The 15,209-nt window shown below is 49.2% G+C and overlaps 1 protein-coding gene across 1 annotated transcript in view; it reads left to right on the forward strand.

Annotated features, from left to right (window-relative positions):
• Positions 1-1,828: 1,828 nt before the first annotated feature.
• The window catches only part of CTIF (cap binding complex dependent translation initiation factor), a 180,872-nt gene continuing 167,491 nt past the window's right edge, over positions 1,829-15,209 (forward strand). Inside the window, exon 1 of the mRNA XM_026092246.1 lies at positions 1,829-1,844. The gene's annotated coding sequence lies outside the window, so the exon portion shown is untranslated. The remainder of the gene's footprint in view (positions 1,845-15,209) is intronic.

A 15,209-nucleotide genomic window follows, 5' to 3' on the forward strand; every position in this document is an offset into this window, starting at 1 on the left:
TGCTGCTGGGAAAAAGTTTCTTTTGATTTTTGATTAAGCTAGAGATAAGACCTAGCTTCAAAGTCAGATCGGGCTCCTCAGGGCCTCATCCAGTTGATTTTTGAGGATGCGTTTGCAAGGATGGAGACTGCACACCCTCTCTGGTCATCTGTCGTGGTGCTGAACCACTCTCACAATGAAAAATTTTTCTTATATCCCATCAGAGTTTGCTGCGCTGCAGCTAGCGATCCTCAGAGCACGTGAGATAAGGGACTGCCGGTCTTTACTGCTGGAGAAAGCTTTGCGCTACAGTTCTCATTCTTGCCTCTTGTGCTCTTCTGCCCTGCACATCGGCACGTCACATTTGGGATTTTTGGCCTGTTGGGGATATTGCCGCTTTCTAGAAACGCGGGAGCACTTCGTATGCATGCGTGCTTTTGAGAAGGCTTATCGCCGGCTGACCTGATTAGATGACTGACTCCTCCCTAGATGGTGCAGGTTTCCCAGGTCTTAGGAGGCTTCCCCGGTTTTTCTGAGCTGCTGTTTGATTTCTCTCTTTCTTTCTTTTAATAATAATGTTCATTCACTCATGTTATCTAAGCCAGAAAATAAGATTTGTAGCAAGATACAGCGAAATATTTGCAAACTGCCTTTCCCATTCCTGTTGGTCCTCCCGCTGTGATTCAGCTGCTTTGCTGCCTGGCTGGGTTAGCCCTGGAGCCCAAAGTGTGCTCTGAGCACCGCCAGGTTGTGGAAAATCCTCCTCCTGCCTTAGTTGTGGAGACCTGGGTGGAAACAACAAATTATCACTCTGTGCCCTCCTCATGGATCGAGGGTTGTTCCCTGTCCTGGTTTTTCTTCCTTCTGCAAGACCCCTCTTGGTCTTCTGCTCCCTCCTGCTGCCCTGAGCTCGGTGCTGGGACCAGCTTGTGTCCCCTACCTGTCTGCTTTCCCTTCCGCAAGGGTTTATTCGGGAGAGGAGAGGGGCAAAGTGGAGCGCCCTCCCTCTAGTTAAACAAATAGAAAATCCCCCAATACAGAAATCCCTCTTCCAGTGTCTCTTGGAGGTGGCAGGCAGGTCCCTCGGGTACAGATACAGGTTGGTTACCTTCAGAGATGCCAAATTCTTTTCCAGCAAGACAGGGATTTACAGCACAGTAACAGGATTTGACGGTTACTTTTAAATAAATAAATAAGTAAAATCAAGCCCAGAAAAGGGGGAAAAAACCCAACCCCTCCCCCCCGAAACCCCAACAAACACTACATCTTGTAGGTGAGTTCTCCATTCATAAACTTCTTGGTCTCTTTGTGAGAACTGAGAAAGCTGGATATTGTCCCTGTGCTGTCTCAAAGCCTCTGCAGAGCCCATCTTGCAGAGCGTAGTCACCCGTGGGTAATTGTAACTCCTGGCCTCCTTGCRGCAGTAGGGCTTGCTGCTAGGCTCCCGTGCTAAACCACCTGCCGGGATCAGAGGAGGCTGCTAGCAACGCAGCGGTTTCCTATCAGAGGGGTCAAAAAACAACTCAGCATCACTCTCTGAAATGCCTATTTTTTTCCCTGTGTCCTGCAGAATATCCAGCTGAGCMCAATTTGGCCTGAAGGAGGAGGCAGGAGAGGACATTGGCACTAGGGTAGAAGTGGACAGCAGAGGGGAGCTGCCGGCTYTCGGAGCAGCGAGGCTCTATCAGTCTGTGCTTTATCGCTGTTGGGGTTTCTGCAGCCGTTGGCGTTATCCTGGATAAGGTCTGCGAGCTTCTGCGGAGTAAATATTTTCCAGTCGGGCAGAACAGTCCTTGTAGGAGCTGTTAACAAGCCAAGCCAAATACATTCCCGGGAGCAGAGGGCCGGAAAGGGCTGACGCTGGGGTGGGTCTCGTGCCTCACGCTGTCCTCGGACTCGGGGCTGCTGCGTGCAACGCTTCGCGCTCTCTTGGGGGGGGGGTATGTGTGTTTTGCCCATTTTGCTCTTCTTGTGTTTTCTTTTTTAAGAAAAAGTGGCTTATGTGACACTCTCCTGAGGTTCCTTTAAGTTTCTAACTGATAACGTATATTTAAAAATGACAGCTGCACTTTAAATTACTTGTTCTGTTCTGGAGCACCGCTCCGAAAAGGGTTGATTTTACTGCTCCGAAAGAGGATTTTCAACTGGGGTCAATCAGAATAGTTTTCTTTTTAGTCCCATTAAAACAGCAAAGAAAATAATGTCAGGTTGAAGATGTTTTATTCGATCCAAAATGAAATATGATGTTTTTGTGTATTCTACGCCATTAGCTGGAGAAGTGGAAATTTTATGWACATCACTGTGAAATAAAAGTAGAAATACTTTGTTAAAAATATCAGACCCTAAAATAAGAAGGAATTCTTTCCAGCATTTTCTTCCCAGGATTTTGGCTGAAATGGCTTGACCAAAACTATTTACAATACACCAAGCCAATTCTGGGTTGCTGGCAAATAAGCGATTGGATTTTTATTTCCTTGGCTCTGTGACATTAATTTCTTTGTGACTATTACAATGTGACCATGAAAGGTTGCGTCTCTTCCAAGCGCTGACTTGTGGAGAAGGGGTTAAGCTAACTTAACACGTTTGGCATTTTACTTCTGYACAAGTGGATTCGGTTCCTCAAGAGATTGCGGATAAGTGCATCTTGCCCTATGCTGTGGGAAAGGACTGTGCAGTTTCAGAGAGGGTTGGCTCGTGCGAGCACAGTTGGCCATGGGTRCTCACCCCATGCGCATCCTAGTTCTCTTAGTATTTGGAAGATTATTCAATGCCAGTTTAGCTCAGTGCTAGGTGTCCTCTCTATTTTCCGATGCAGCAGGTTGTGGTCCTGGAAAGTGCTGGACCTCTTCAGCACGCTGTGGAGATGCTTCGTGCATGCTGGCATTGCTATATATGGCTCCAGTGTCCTTCCCCGCTCTTGTGCTCAGCGTATAGCACATGCTGTGCAGGGACTGTTCATCAGTGGTGGTGCTTTCCCTGGATGGGGAATCCTAAGCAAACACAGCAGTTCTTCAAGTTCACAAGGCTGCCAGGAAGGGAAAGAAAGCATATGTCGAAAAAGGAAAAGAAAGGAAAATTAACTTCCCRTTCAGCTGGAGGAACATCAGGAGAACTTTTGGGGCTTGTCATTATCTCAGATGATTAAACAATTGGGCTTGGGAATGTGCCTCAAGCTCTGTGTACGTGCAGGGCAATGGGGGTAACGTTTAGACCCCTGTCATGGGATTYTTAGGACTGTTTCCAGGAAGAATATGAGGGAAGGATCACTTGAGAAAACAATTTGCTTTTTGTTTGCTGGCTTTGGAAGCCCTGAAAACTGTCTAACAGACGAGGGGAAACCCTTCAGTAAGCCCTGGCAATTTGTATGCCTTCCAACACACCGGGCACTAAATCAGTAAAACCATTTATGTAAGCATTAGTCGCATTTTTACTGCGAAGTGTCAAAGCACCTACAATAACCGGGGGCTAGGTGCAGGGTTTATTTTCTTTGACCACTCATTCTGTATAATTTGTTCTAGAAGTTCCTTTTCAAGGTCCTTGTTAAGCTCAGCTACTTAATTCATGGATTGTAAAGATCCCTGAAATGGTCTAATCTGACCTGCGTAACACAGTGATGGAGCTTCATCCGGTGACTTGGGCCGTGCTCAGAGCTGGTCTTTTGAATATGCTCAACCCCAGTCACTTTTGGCCGATCAAGGACGTGTTTCACACTGGCAGCCTGTCCTTCTTGTTTTGAACAGTTTTGGAGATGATAAAATTACCATCTTCCTTGCTATACGTTCACATCATTATTTACTCTTGTCCCATTTCTACTTGTTGTTTTCTAGCTTCCTTTTCTGGCTGTTGGGTAATGCTGTACTTCCACCTGCTGCTCTAAAAGACCCTTTAATGTAAGATATTGTCTGTGTATATAATGCTTCTTGATTAATCAAGTTTCTGCTTGTGCTTTTTTTCTTTTCTTTGAGAAGCTAAATAGTTTGAGCTCTCTCTTTCTGTGGTTGAAGGTATACGAAGAGCAGGCTCCCTGCCACAAAGTTTGTGCTGCAATTGCAAGGCGATTCTTCCTTTTGCTGCAATTAAAATCCTCCCTTCGCATTCTCATTCTAATTAACTTCAGGGATGTTAATCCCTTGTGTAATTAGAGGTTGGCCAATGCAGTGAGGTTTGGGAGGGAACTTTCTCAGATGGTGGTAGAGCCTCGCATAAGCTCTTTTGATCCCTGCTGTGGTGTTTGGGGCTGACATACGGTGGAGGAAGGTGTCTTGGTGCTAGCGGTGTGTCCATGCTAGCTAACATTTCAAACCATACCCCTGTTCCCATCTCGATTGCTGGCAAAATGCCTCCTGATTTCTCTCTTTATTTGGGATTTTTATAAGTCTCCCACTCTCAGAGCAGCTCTGAGCCTTCTATGTCCCTATGGCCCCGGACTTGTTCCTCTGCTCTGGAGGAGCCTGTGTGAGTAGGGTCACCACGCAGCTGTGAATCCTTGAGGCTCTGTATTCACTGTGGGAGCAAGGCGTGCAGGGCAGTGCAAGCTCCGAGTTTCCCCTGCCATCACTGCTGGTCATGCAGACATGCTTGCAAAAGTTTTAAAATAGCTGTTGAAGGTGGCAGGGTGGTATAATGCTAAACGTCAGCATATTTCTTGTGGCAGATCTTGCATTCTGTTTTGAGCTCTGTGCCACAACAAAAACTATTCAAAACTAGTTCATGGATGTGTATCTGAATCGTCTTCCTACCCGCAGGTCCCCCAGCCGCTCCGTGGGGAGCAATCGGTGGGCAGGGCTGGTGGGTCTCATTGCCACACATGGTGTCTGGTTGGGAGTCTCCGGGTGGATGCAGCTCTCCTGAAGGATGGATCTCATTGGTCTTGGATGTCCTTGGGTGGTCCTGGGTCTTCCAGTCCTCATCCAGTTCTGTAGGAACTGTGTATCCTTTTGGGTTGGGAGGCAAACTTACCAAAAAATATATTTCTGGCACTATCCCTGAGCAGCCTGTAAGTGTTTGTGGAGAAACAGCGTAGCGCATTCTTGGTGTGGTTTTCCTGAGCTGCTGTACGCTTACCCAACATGGTTACCCAGAGGCAATCTAAAAATTAAGGCTAAACTTCTAGTATTAATTCTTATGGAGAATCTCTAAATCTTTGGGTAGGAGGAGACGCAGAAGGGACAGGCAGTCTCACCCCTTATATGCAGAGGGTCTGTAGAACAGTTGTTCCACCTACTAGATCATGAATTCCCTCTAGGTCTATTTACTGAATGTTACTATATTTTCTAATTAGGTCTCTGAGATAAGCCTGTTTTAAGTATACCTGTATGCATGTATCTTCAGCACAGTAAGTCAATAAGTTGATACACTTTTGTCTTTGTTTCAGGTGAGTGTTTGCCCTGTTGTGCCAGCTCAAATATTTGAGTATTTGTAGTTTTATCTGTCCTGTCAAAGCCTCTCAGCATGTGCGAGCCAAACAGCGGCACAGAGCGGGATCCTACGTTGTTCCCGACTCTGGTGGTTTTAAGAAGTTCCTGTCAAACTGCAGGCACTGACGGCATTTCCCTGTGCCGTAGGTAGAACACATGGATTGAAAGCACTGAAATCGATATTCCTTTTTTAATTTGAAATGAAGAGTTTGGCGTACAGTGCACGTGTGCATGGCCGTGCTGGGATCTGCATCGAAGGAAGTGCTGGTTTGCAAGGAGGTCAGCTCAGGATGTTTTGAGACGGAGCTCATCTGTCCTCAGTAAGAGACAAGTTCAAGGTTCTTGTCCTGACACATACAGCTTAAAATGCCTAAAAACTAACATACTGAGCAGGGAGGCCAGCACTTTGAGGTTATCTTTTGGCATTCTCCAGATAAGGCAGGTAAACGCTTTCCCGTCCTTGCTCTGAAGTGCATGTGTACGTCTTGGAGAGCGCAAAGGGTAACTTCCACGTTGGTTTTCAGTGTCCATCACAGATGTCATCCGCGTTAAGGTGATCCCTGCATGTGGCTTAGCCTTTTCCCCAAATGTTCCCTTTTCTAGTCAAGAGTTTAAGTTTACTTTGAGATRATCAAAGCTGTTTCCACCCCAGTCTTTCAGACATGGCTTTGACTTTAGTGAACAAACAGTGCGGTGCCAGGTCATGGTGACAGTTGTGCCAGTTCATTGCTCACTGTGAAACTTTGTGTGTGCGTGTATGAGTTTGAAGCCAAAAAATCTACCAGTTCATATCTTCTGTCAAACTTCTCTTGGTAAACCCAAGTAAACCCCATGGCTTTAGTTGCAGAGCCCCTGTCCCCTTTGCTCCCTGTCAGCCTCTTGACTTCTGACATTCAGGTTTGGTAGTTCCAGCCTCTTGTCAGGGGACACCTGCAAGCGAATATGGGTCCGTAGGCCAAGAGTAACATCCTGGCAGGAAACTCTGACTCTGAACAGTGGACTTAGGCTCCTATTTTTTGTTGTCAGTTTAGGAAGGGAGTCACTTTCACAAACAGCACTGATTTACCATTTTTAGGAAGCTGTAATGCTGTTTCTGTCACCAGGTTTGGGGGATGCTGCTGTGTTTTTGTCCAAGAGCGCTGGCTGATCTGGGGAGATATCACAGCCAGGCTGGCTGCTACTTCCACGTGATCTTCTGAGTAATCAACACAGCTTTGCGTGTCTGCCCAGTCTGGGCATCCGTGGGGTTTTGTAGCAAGGATCTGCCAGCAGGCTCCCTTCCTTGAGCCTAGACACGGGCCAAAGTGGTGAAATTGGAGTTTTTAACAGAATTCACCAACCCTAAGTAGATCTGGGTTCTAGGCAACCACAGACCTGAACTGTGGTTCTGTAATTCCTCGCTACCACCACAGCACCAGCAGAAACATGGAAGCTAAGCTGGTGTATCCAAGAGCTACGGTTTGCAGAAGAGACTAATGTCAAGGATACTTTGACATTAAGTCATGTTAAGGTGGTAAGGGTGGAGGTTCGTGTAACTGAACATTAGCTGTCTGTATCTGGGCCAGCTGTCTAGACTATCATTACCACTGGTGGAGGTAAATAGACACTTCCAAAGCTCAGCTGATCTCATGCTCATCTCTAAAATAGGTCAGCTGAATCGTGTCCCGGAATACCTTTCTCTCTGTGGGCTACCTGGCATGTCYGTGTCTTTCCTAGCTGGGTGGGATGAGCCCATCCCAAGAGCGTAGGCAACTCTGACTGCAAGTGTCACGTCCTGTTTTTCACATGGGGGTTGTAAATCGTAGCTGTGCTGCAGGCTGTTTCTCCCAAGGGCAGTGTGGTTTTACAGCGGCTGTTGCAGCTTGCGGTGTGAAGGCTGAGCAGTTTGTCTGCTCTTTTGAAAGGTGATGCAGAGAAAGGGGTGCTGCTATAGCCTGGTTTCCCTGTTTCCAGATTTTCCCACCTCTGATGTGTTTGCATTATCCTCCCAAAGGACTCCATAAAATAGTGTGCAGCCTTCCTCTTCATCCTGCTCGGTGATGAGCTCTGGCTGCTTGTGGGTCTTTCCAGGAGCCAGAGATGGCAGGGGATGTACAAATCGGCACAAAACACCTGKTTTATAGATGATTCTGTAAAGTGTGCCCTAACCAGTTAGCTGAAATAATGACATTGGCAAGTAAAGCGCGCTAAAGCTTTGTCATTTACATTTGCTTTACATTACCAAAAGCCTCTCTGTCCTTCTCCCATCCACTAGGGCTTATCCAGTTGAGCTGCCTCATTTACTTTTTATTAATCAAAACTGGCAACCCCTCGGGCGCTAAATGTAGCTGCTTGCAGCTTCTTTACCTCCTGGGATTCAGCAGGCTGCTCCTCGTTCAGCTCTTCCTTGCTAACTCCTTGTCGCCAGCTTCACTTCATTGCAAGCAGGGCAGCTGCTGACCTGGCACGTGTGAACAGGGCGGCAGGGCCAAATGGCCTTTCTGGGGGACACGCGGTGCCTAACGGGCTCCTTCCATCCTGTCCTGCCGGTGCAGAGCAGCACTTGTCCGGTGGGGAGAGTGCTAGTCTGGAAACGATTGCACAAAAATGCACTTAAGGCCTCAAAATCGAGGCTGTTGGCTGGCCAATAACACATTAAAATTCCTGTCTGAGGAGTTTCTTTGCTTGCTATTTGTGGGGCTGGTTCGTTAAGGGACATGTTATCCTGGTGAATTGTTTTTAACTCCTTTCCGTGGCTCATGACCCAGCCATTAAAAGCTGGGGGCAGATTTGAGAGCAGGTTTAAACACGCTGTGCTCTATGGCCCGTGGGCTCTGTCCACGCCGCTTGCTGCTCAGCCTACTTGTAGTTGGGGAAGAATGAGACTTAGGAAGAACGGAGCTCAGTGCATCTACTGCAGACCTTTTCCCTGTCCATCCAGGCCCCGTGGGCTGGAGTTGTCTCCCGTGCTGAGATACGGAGCGACCCCTTTGGAGAGGACAGTTTGCGGATAGGTGCGAAGGTGGAAGTGCGGTGAAGGGGAGGCAGGTGGAAGGATGAGGGATGCAATACGTGTGCCTGTCTCTGAGCGGCCTGAAGGATGAACAGTGGCCTGATTCTGCTTTCAGTGAGGTGTGGAAAGGCCAGGGCAGACCACTTAACTCTCAGTGGAGTGTTATCAGAGCGGGTTGGAGCACTGCACCCAGCGTTTTGGACAGATGGGAATAGTTGCTTCCATGGTGCCTTTTCTTGTCTTTCCATCTCTGCAATGCCAGCTCCCAGTGGTGGCTTTCTGACCTTCTCCTGCTGACGTTTTCCTCCGTGACCCAGGTTTGGCTGCAAATGCGCACCCTTGGGTGCCCCCAAATCACAGTTCAGCTCTCCTTCAAACACTCCCATTTCCACTTCTGCAAACTCATGACCAGCAGGCAGCCAAGACTGCAAGCACTGACCCGGGCGAGAGGTCGTTTGTTCTGTGTGTCGTTACCTTGCAAATGATGGTTACTCTTTAAACGGATAAACAGCGTGGCATCGCTGGCTGTGCACGTTCCTCCCTCATCTCCTCCAGACGGCTCTTCCCATTGCTCGTGTGCCGCCTGAATTAGGCGGAGCGGGAGCAGACTGTCTTCTAGCGCTCAGCAGAGAGCCGCTTTGATCCTCATAGCCTCTTGCTACCGCCCTCGGGGAGCTAATCATCGGTGCAGAGCACTGCAGGAACGTCGAGGGTTGATGTTTCCATAAGCTGTGCTGGAGATAAGCTCTTATCTGGGCTGTTTTGGCCCTGCGTGTGGTGTGAGAGGTGGTAGATCTGCACAGGGCTCGGTTCCAAGCGCAGCCCTCCCACGCGGGTGGCTGAGAGGTGACCCGCCGTGGGGCGAATCGCCTGCAATTTCCCTGCCGTCCCCAGCTTTCGTTAGAGCTGCAGCCTCTTCCGAAAGTATCGCCAGAACTATTTGGTGGATTCTGTCCAGCTGAGTAATAAAACCCGTATCCGGCCGAGGGCCGTGCTTTGGGACGCTGCCCTGAAAAGCAGGGAGCTCTGCGGAGCAACACTGCTGCYGTAGTGCCTCACTTCTGGGCAGCAGTTCCTTGCGGGTAGGTGTCACTGGTGGAAATTTGGCGAGATCCGTGTCCCGCTGTGCTCACCTCTGTGCCACTAGTGGCCTGTCATCACGGTTGTGCCCGGCTGGCACAGCTGGCCTTGCAGGACCGGAGAAGCGGGATTTTGTCGTTCACGGTGTGCAGGCGCCATGCTTGACATCCCCCGGGAGGTATTAACAGGCCTCGTTCCCTTGGCCGAAGTGGCATGTGTGGCTCCATCACATGCACCTCCTTCCCCCGGGGCTGGACGGTCTCTTCTGGCGAAACAAAAGTAGAGGAGAGCTGTTACTCATCTGGATGTCTCCAGCTTGGAAGTACTTGCAGCCAGCTGTGTTGCACCTCTGCACGGTCGAAGCCTCCCGTGGCGAGGCTGAGATGCCGGCTGCCTGCTGACACTCCTCCTTTCGCGCTGCATAGGCTTGTAAAACTCTGACACATTTTCCCGGTGCAGACAACAGCTACGACTGAGTGGGTGACAAAATGAAGGCAGCCAGCTGTTGGCGTCTCTTGTTCTCTCGTGCTCTCACGTGACGCCGCAGCGCCGTGACTAAGAGCAGCGTGATGCCAGGGAGGGAAGCGATGAGACGACTCTGCCCCATCGGYGTACGGCGGATCCTCGGCTCGGCACTGGCGTCCTCAGCTGCTGCGCTGCCCGCCGGTGGTTAGCGCTGAATCGGATCAGTTATCAGCACAGCCGCCGGGAACCCGATGCAGAACCTGGGTCCCAGTGAGTGCCAGACATGCTCTCTGAATTCCTCATGGAAACTAGGTGGGAGACCGGGAGGTGGGTCCTGTGTTGAGTGAGGGTCTGCAGGAACACCTTGGCGGCTGCATGAACTGCATCCCATCCCGTCTCCGTTAGCCGGCCGCAGTGGGGAGCGTTACCGGAGCCCGAGGTGGTGGGGGGGCATTACCGCAAGCTTTATACCCCATGCGGCATTCTGATAGTTCAGCGTTGCTCGGTTGCCAGCTCCAATCTGTTTGGATCGGTTGCGAATGGAAGTCGTTCCTGCCAGATGGTCATTTATTGTCTGCGGGAAACAAAGCGATGTCTCAGCCTGGCGACTGGCAGCCAGGTGCCGGCGTGACTGATGGGAGCCCTCCTGGCTCCTCTTCTGGGTTGCAGAATCCCTCTCGTATATAGTGATGGAGAAAATAATGAACTTTCTCTGAGTGGTCCTGGTAAATCAAGCCATCAGTTCCTTATTAAATCACGGAGAGAATTTATTGCAAAGGGTGGGACAGTGATTGCTCCCTAAGTGAAAGGACAGACCTACTTTTGGCTGCCAGCAGTCTGCTGCAATAATAAAACGTTATGTTTTAGTTGCCTTTTTGTCCAAGGGAATCTGAGAGCTTGATGTATTGAGATGATCTGTCTGGTTGGAATGAGAATCGCTGCTTCTACCACTGTGAAAAGCAGTCGCTTTTTGAGATTGAAACCCACTGTCTGGGCCACATCCAGTCCACGTGGCAAGGATCAGGTACAGGAGACTGAGGAGGACACTGGTTTTAGCCCTTTTCGGCCCCGTTTTTTCCTGTCTTTGCAAATAGCTGTAGCTCCTGGCTCATGRTATGTTTAAATGTGGTGGAAGCCCAAAGTGGGGACACCGGTCCCATAGGGCTCTGCTCCCATGGCACTAACCTCCCTGTTCCTTGGCCAGCTGCGTGCCACTTGGGGCCTCCTCGCATGGCTACACATGACTCAGTAGCTAAACGCTGGAATGGCCTGAATATGGCTTTGTTCCTTGTCTTCTTGGGCTTCCCCACGTCTTTGCTTATTTCCCTGCCCCTTTTTTTATTGTTAGACTAGAAGTGTTTTGAGGAAGAGACCGTTTTTCGTTCTGCATGTGCAGAGTTGCCGCGTTCCCCAATTCCTGTTCTTTTCCCCTAGAACATTTGCAAAATCTTGTTCTGTTTTTTAAACAGTGAAGGTGATGAAAGATTGAGAACGTCCTGGGGGCAGAGCAGAGGATGCACTCGTCCGTGCTTGGAGTCTTTCAGATGAGCTGAGCTGTCTCTGAGAGATGCACGTTATGGTTTTCTTCCCCCCCCCCCTTTCCCCCCCCCCTTCCTTCTCCAAAATGGCAGATGTATACTGGAAGGTTCCCCCCCACTTTCCACTTAAGCACCTTGTAGTAGGAAGAAGGCACAGAGATCCCATATGAGAGAACCACACTGGGGTGGGGTGTAGGGAGCTCTCTCTCCGAGATGTCTGCTGGTCGTCTTGCTCAAGTTCAGACATCACCAGATTTGAGGTCAGGAAGGAATGTTCCCCTTGGTCAGAGCAGCAGAAACCTAGGATTGGTTTGTTTTTTCCCCTCCATTGCAGCATCAGCCTTCTTCTGGACCATCAGCAAAAAACACGGGGATGTATCCTGCTTACTTGTTTCCATTCTGTATTTCAAGGACCTTGAGCAGCAGGAGCACCTCAGGCTCTCCCACCTTCCGCCTGGAGCACAAACCAGCTTTGTTTCTGAAGAACAGAAAGGTCRTGATTAACTGAAGCAATTGCTTTGATTTAAGAGTATATAGGCAGAGTGCAGTGGCATGGGATTCCCAGGAGGAGATGATCCACCGTCTACCAGTCCCTTCTAGCTTAAACTCCCTGAAATGAGGGAGCTCCACACAGGAGGTGCTTATAAGCCCAGTTCTGCATTTCCCTGTCCAAAGTTTCAGGGCGTTCATCTTTGTAACGGGGTCGTCTTTGGGGTTGTCGCTGGTGTGACCCTTAATTGCGTGTTTGTGTGACAGCGAGAGGGAGAGAGGGGCTGGGTGGCAGCCCAGGCGCTTTGGCTCGCGGCCRAGGTACGTGCTCCGAACGCTGCTAGAAAGCCTGCGTGCAGGCACAAAAATTCTCCCTGCCAGCACACTGCAGGCACGGTTTAAAGGGATTAAGCGCCCTCCGCAATTGCCTTGCTGCCGGCCTTGGGATGCCGTGCCTGCCCCGTCCCTCCCCTCCGTCCGTGACTTGCTGTATGGATTACTTCAGCGAGTTGACATCTCAACTTGAGTTGGATGTGTCTTTTAGGATTACAGGGCTTTTGGCGGCACAAGTGGCTGTTATGTTGCCTCAGTGCCTGAAAAGAAAAGCTTTCGTTTCTGATAACGGTCTCCCTTCGTTTATTTGCAAAAGACAGTGCGGGCTCTTCGGAGCTGATGCATAAGCGCATGGTTGAAAAGCGCGATTGCACGGATCAGCTCTTATCGCTGGGGCATGTATTGCGCGCACTGTACGTGCTTTGATAACGGGGCAATACTGGGGCGTGGAGTATGGTCTCTGCTGCGTGAGGAGTCGGGCGCTGCGCACGCTCCTTAAACGTGATCGCGCTCGTAATCCCYGACTGCAAAGGAGCTCCGTCGGCAAAGTGGAACTGCCACGGGCTCTTGGCGGCCCTTGGGAAACCGCTCGTGTTGGCAGCCGAAGAACTTGCTACCTGCCGCCCTCGTCGCGTGTGCGTGCATGGTGCCCATGTGCGAACGCAYGCTCCCCGGCTGCCTTTTGCGTGCAGGACATCTTTCATTTCCATTTCTGAGTAGGTGTCTTGTACTTTAATTCTTCAAGCCGTAAGGCGTTAGCAGCGTGCTGGTTTGAATGCGGTGTGCCAGCAGCAGTTTTCAGCTCTCGGGGGAGAAGCGCTGCAGCTCCAACGGGGAGCTCCTGGAGCACGTGAGAAATCTGCAGTTTTGCCGCCTGTTCAGATTGGGCTTTTTGGTGACGCGTTTCCTTTGGAAAAGGTGAAAAATTGCAAGAAATGAGTTGTAATGTGGGCTTTTGTTTTGTTAGGTCTTAGCGGAAGCAAAGGAACACAAAAACAGATAATGTCTGACTAAGATACTTGTAGTATCAGTCAATGTATAAATAAGTCACAGTTTCAAAACTCAGGCTGTTCTTACTTTGGATTTTTTTATTTTTTTTTTAATGGCCCATTTCAAATGTTAATTCCAGAACTGCTGATATATTTCCATGCTGCTGCTGCTTTTTTTTTTTTTTTTTAAACCATACAGGGCCTCAAATCAGAGGACAGAGCGCATGCCTCGCTGTCATGCGGCAGCCAGGGGAACGTGCCAGAGGACATGCCTGTCCGGTGATCCATGTTCTGGGACATCCCACTGTGTGGGCAGACCGCCATTTCCATCCTATGGCCCATAAGCAATTTCCCGTAACTTGAGCAGTCTGCTTGAGGTGGTAGAAAGGAGGGATTTAGCAGTTTCCTGTTCTACTGTTTGAGCGTATCCRGTCAGAAAGTGGTTAGTTCGTCTGGTTCTTCTTGCAGAGGAGAGCACAGCACTACCTTAGAATAGGCAGTCAGTCTAGACAGAATAACATCCGTAAACGATGGCGTTGCTTCTTCCCCTGCTCGCCTTCTGAAGCTGGGGCAGTGGTTTTCTTAGCTGTGTTCTGGTCTTGTGGATTTTTTTTTATTTCTTCTTCTTGACAATATCCATGGCAAACAAAAGGTAGCATCTCCTCTCCGGCCCTTAGGCAGCCCTGTCTCTAGGAAAGTGCTCCAATCTGCTATGCAGATTTGACATAGTAAAAGACTTTTTGTTTCTAAAGGTTCAGAGATTTTGATTTTGTTAAAAGAGGAAAAAAATCTACCTCCCAACCCCGAAAGATTTCTTATCACAGTGAAGCAAGCTAGATAGTAAATTGTTGGCTGAGGAATGAGGAATTTTTGCTTTCGGGTTGTTCCTGGGCTTCCTATCCTTTCTTGGTAGATCACTGGATTGAGAGGGCCGCGTTAGATCAGATTTTGTGGCCTTTTGCACTAAAGAAACTGAGTCCTTTGGCTTTTGCTTGCTATTATCAAGGTCTGCAGCTTTTGATTGCATCAGTGTAAGCAGACGTACCTTGCTCATGGCAAGTAGAAAAGTCACATGCAAGGCAGGGTGCTGGGATGGCTGAGGACACCCTCCAAATCGCCTGTCCTGCCTCTTGGTGATGCCATTCGCAGCAAGACGAGAGCAGCGCAACGTGAACGCACCTTGCTGGGATCGTTTGCTCCGTAGAAGGATGCCTGCACGGCTGCCGCCAAGAAAACTTCCCCGTGGAGATAAGCTTCAGGCACCGCCAGAAAATGAAGCTGTCTCCTCCTCCTTGTTGAGTTCTGTGGGATTTTTTTTTTGTTTTTAATGAGTGGCTTTGTTTTGATTTGCTGTGGTTTTTGCCTGCTCTGCATTTTGTGGCCTGCCAGGCTCCTAGATGTCACTGCAGTGTGACAGCTGTTTGGCTTCTGGCACATCATGTGAGCTTTTCCGCATCGCCAGGTAGCAGAAACCAGATCCGAGACTGGAAGGATGAGGAGATATATGAAATGCTCAGCCAGCCATGGATACATAAATATCTGAGAAGCCCAAGGCTAGATGCAGCAGCAGTCATTCAATATAGTTTTCAAAGGTGTTTAGAGTTTAATTAGAAAGGGGTCAGATCCAGAATGCAATAACTTCCGTTGCTATGCTCAACTCAAAACATTTTGGCTAAGAAGCAGCAAATCCAAACCGTACACATGATGCTTCATCTGTTCTTGCAGAGATATGATAATACCTGGATGCAGGGCATAATGGTTCGTCTTGATTATCTTCATTTTCCGTAGTGACTGTTTCTGCAGTTTGCTCGAGATGAAAGTTAGCCTTTGGCAATGAAGATAACTGCTCATTTCATTCACCAGGAYGCTCGCACCATTTTAGACAGACACATTGCTAATTGCTTGTTGTTGGAAATCTGCTGGATTA

Source organism: Apteryx rowi, unplaced genomic scaffold (assembly GCF_003343035.1).
Source record: "Apteryx rowi isolate R43461 unplaced genomic scaffold, aptRow1 scaffold_95, whole genome shotgun sequence".
NCBI classification, from domain to species: Eukaryota; Metazoa; Chordata; class Aves; order Apterygiformes; family Apterygidae; genus Apteryx; species Apteryx rowi.